Genomic DNA, 4,377 nt, shown 5'->3' with positions numbered 1-4,377 from the left:
ACCCACCTTCTCAGAGATTATGGGTAGCTGGGACAATTTTATAAATATAATAATTCCTTCCACTGGTGTCTATGATAACTGGGGAAGAATTAGAGCTTTAACCATCATGTTAGAAACTGTGGCCAATCAAACAGAAAACGCTCTCACAAGCATTACAGCAGAAATGCAAGCCCTACGATTAGTTGCCTTACAGAACCGTATGGCTCTTGATTTTATTTTAGCAATTAAAGGGGGCGTGTGCTCATTAGTGGGCTCTGAATGTTGCACTTATGTTCCAGACGTCTCTAAAAATGTTACTCTAGCGGTTAGTGAGATTAGGAAAGAAGTACTTGAAATGCAAAGTTCCCTGAAAATTTCTTCTGGGGATTGGGGAATAAGTAGTTGGTTTGGGGCGTTAGGATCAAAAATTTTCTATGGTTTGATTATAGGGGCTTTGTTCCTCACAACCATATTTGCCTCCATAACAGTGTTGAAACTTTTACTCCTTAAATGTTGGAATTCTGCTACCTCGTCTATTGCCCATTATCCTGTTCTAATTGATAAGACCATTCATGAATGTCCCCCTAGTGCTAATGGAGATTCTAATATCAAAACCAAGAATACTCAAGAAATTACAAACCAAGAATTTACACGTTTATTATCTGTGTATGACGCTGACCAAGATTTGGCTGCCCACAAATGTATTAAACACAATGGGTGAATGCCTAAGAGTCATGCTTCATGGAATCTTTAAAGCATGAAAGGGGGGACTGTGGAATCTTAGGATGTGGAGAGTGGGTAGGAAGAGGTTAACTGTTTCTGCTATTTGGTGATAAGAGTCTGATGCACTGTGAGGTAGTATTGTTCTGTTGAGGAACAGGATATTTATGGTTGAGGGCATAGGTCAAATTACACAGCTGGTGAGAAACTGGACCATAAGTGTGGGCTCAGGGTCAACTTCCGGGCACAGGATGTCTGCTTTAATTAACTGAAACCCCACCCATATCATACATATTAATGATATATAGGTTAGGCTTTTGCCTTTTATGGTAAACCCAGAGATATTACAAGTGTGCCAGCCCTTTTGTAGGAGTTTACTTATTTCTTTTGTTTTCAATGTATATATAGTGTGTGAAAATGTAAAGCTGGGAGATTTGCCTGCTTTTGTGCAGATCTCCCTGCAGCTGCTTGTATCCGGAATAAACTTTTATGCATTCAAAGAAGTCTGGTGGTCAGCACAACGTTTGATTTCCACAACAAGAGAAAACCCATCATTGAGATACAAGCAGTAGGATTGGAGTACAGGGCAAAAACAGCTTGAACAAAAAGGGGGGGGAGGCCGAATTTAATAAGGGTCGCTTTTAAATAGTGCCAATGAAGCCTATCAAAGGCTTTTTCAGCGTCAAAGGAGACTAATAAGGTAGGATATTTGCGTTTTGTCGCTGCCCAGAGAAGATTAATACATTTACGGGTGTTGTCTGATGATTGCCTGCCCAAGACAAAGCCCACCTGATCCGGATGAAGCAAGGAGGGGAGAAGGGGAGCTAGTCTATTGGCAAGTAGTTTGGCATATATCTTGAGATCACAATTGAGGAGGGAAATTGGTCTGTAATTGGAGCAAGAGTCGGTTGGTTTGCCAGGCTTGGGTATCGTAATCACATGGGCTCGTAAGTTCTCAGGTGGAATAGTGCCTGAAGTCATATAGGAACGGAATAAGGCTAACAAATAAGGACCTAATGTGGGGAGAAAAGTTTTGTAATAAGAAGAAGTGAAACCATCAGGGCCTGGTGCCGAGTGGGTTTTTAGTTGGGCCACCGCTCTCTCAATTTCCCTCAATTCGATGGGAGCATTAATACTATCGGCAACCTCAGGGGAGATAGTCGGTAAGCGAATGGAAGTTAAGTAGGAGTTAATTTCTGAGGTAGATGGGTGGTGAGTCGAGGTGTCGGAACGGATATTGTATAGTTTGGCATAAAAATCCGCAAAGACTTCGACCATAGCGGAAGGGTTGGAGATCAGGCGTCCCATGTGGTCTTTTAAGTGAGAAGGTCTAGAGGAAGCCACTGTAAGTCTTAATTTTCTAGCTAAGAGTGTGTCCGCTTTGTTGCCTTTGGCATAAAAGGGATGTTTCAACTTCATCAACATGTAAGATGTGCGTTGGGAATCATGATCCGCAAGTTGCTGACGGGTACGTTTAATCTCTTTTATGAGAGAATCTGTGGTGTTAAGTTTGTTAAGTATCTCTAAATCATATAATTTATATAGTAAGGTTTCACAGGAGAAAGTATATTGTTTTTTAGCATGAGCCGAAAGGCTTATTAGGCGCCCGCGTATAACGGCTTTATGTGCATTCCAAATTGTCTCAATGGGCACGTCATCTGAATGATTGTCATGGAAGTATTGAGATAGGTCAGATTGGAGTTGCGTTTTATGAGTGGAAGATTGCAAGAGAGTGTCATTTAGTCGCCATGTCCCCCTGCCCGAGGTTGGGTGAGCTATCTTAATACTGAGCAGGACCGGAGCATGATCCGACCAAGATATTACACCGATTTGGCAAGAAAGAACCTTTTGAAGAGATAGTTTATCTAAAAAAAAATAGTCCAAACGGGAGTACGATTTATGTGGGGAGGAGAAGAAGGTATAATCTCTCTCCCCCGGGTGAAAGACCCTCCAAGCGTCAAACAACATGTGAGAATGAAGTAGGGCAGTCAAGTCAGAACTCGTTTTAAGGACGTGTTTCGTGTGGGAAGTCTGTCGTTGAGGTGTCCAGGGACAAATCAAGAGGGGAGTTAAGGTCACCGCAGAGAATTAACTGGCCCTTTTTGTAACGATCTAATTTCTCTAAAAAAGAGCGGAAAAAGGAGGATTGACAAGTATTCGGAGCATAAAAAGAGGCTAAAGTATATATCAAAGAATTAATTGTGCAAATGAGGATGAGGTATCGTCCCCGCGGATCAGCAAGTTTGTGGTGAAGAGTAAATGCTAAGCTCTTGGAGAGCAAGATCGATACTCCAGCTGTCTTAGTGGCAGCCGTTGAGTGATATTGCCAGGTAAACGTTTTAGAGTAGAGAGTGGGAGAATGTGGACATTTTTTTAAGTGGGTTTCCTGAGCACATATAATGTCAGCCTTAGAGGCTTTGGACTCCTCCCATAGCATTTTACGTTTGTGGGGAGAATTAAGCCCCTTAACATTCAAAGAAAGCAAGTTAAGTGTAGCCATGGTGAGTGGAAGAGGAAATATAAGTGCACAAAATTAAATCCAGTGGATAGCCTGCGCCCGCGGGGAGACACCACACCTCAGAGCAAGTTTCAACACTGGGCAGTCGAGCCCTATGTAAGAAGAAGGCATAATGAGTCATGAAATAATAAAATGGAGGTAAATGGTATTTAAAACAGAAAACAAACAACAAACGAGAACAATGAAACCATATAGAAGCGGTCATGTGCTAAATCAGTAGATAGCACAACGGGGATACGTGGAGAGCTAGAGTGGAACAGGAGATGCTCTGGGAGAGCGACCGCCAAATCCAGAAATAATAATAATAAACCGCGGAGTAAAAAAAACCAAAAAAAAAACAAAAACCAAAAGCATATAAAATAAAGGCAGATACGACTTAGCTGATTAGGACTACCAGTCCAAACGGAGACTAAGATCACGGAAGCGCGGAGGTAAGTCAGGTTTGCGGCGGGCCGCCTGCATAATTTGTTCTTTAATATCAAAATAATGAACTCTGGTAAGAACATCGCGCGGCACGTTAGCCTTAACCGATTGTGGTCTGGCGACCCTGTGGAGGCGGTCCAGTCGAATCTCCTGAGTCTCGTCAGTCCCCAAGAGGACTGTAAAGAGTTGTTGAATATAGGCAGGCAGGTCAGCTTGAGATATATCTTCTGGGATGCCTCTGAGCCGGATATTGTTGCGGCGGGACCTATCTTCAAGGTCCATAATTTTGGTTCGGAGAAATTCCAATTCTGTGCGGACGGTAGAAGATTCTTCAGTAAGGGTATTATGTGCGTCCGCAAAGTCATCCATACGTCTTTCAAGCTGGTCAGTGCGCTCACCAATGGCGTCAACATCGTGACGGAGAGAAGTGATAATATCTTGCAGATCTTGTTTCAACTGCATCCTCATGTCTTGCAAAAGCGATCGCATCGTATGCGAGGTAAGTTGTTGCTCAGGATGATCATCGAGCAAAGCCAGCGGTGAGGCTTGACGTGGAGACGAAGCGTCAGAACGCGGCACAGATGGTAAGCCAGTGGAGGCATCTGAGTCATCGTCAGGCGCACGAGGTAGGCCCGAGTCTGGAGGGAGAACTTTCTTCCGAGATTTCGGCTTGAAATAACCCGGCATAATAGATGATTTGCGCGAACGGGAGGTAGCCATATCGTAGGGAACACAAA

Source organism: Sceloporus occidentalis, unplaced genomic scaffold (assembly GCF_023333645.1).
Source record: "Sceloporus occidentalis isolate IW3139 unplaced genomic scaffold, rSceOcc1.0.p SCAF_171, whole genome shotgun sequence".
Taxonomy (NCBI): Eukaryota; Metazoa; Chordata; class Lepidosauria; order Squamata; family Phrynosomatidae; genus Sceloporus; species Sceloporus occidentalis.
This window is presented reverse-complemented; position numbering follows the sequence as displayed.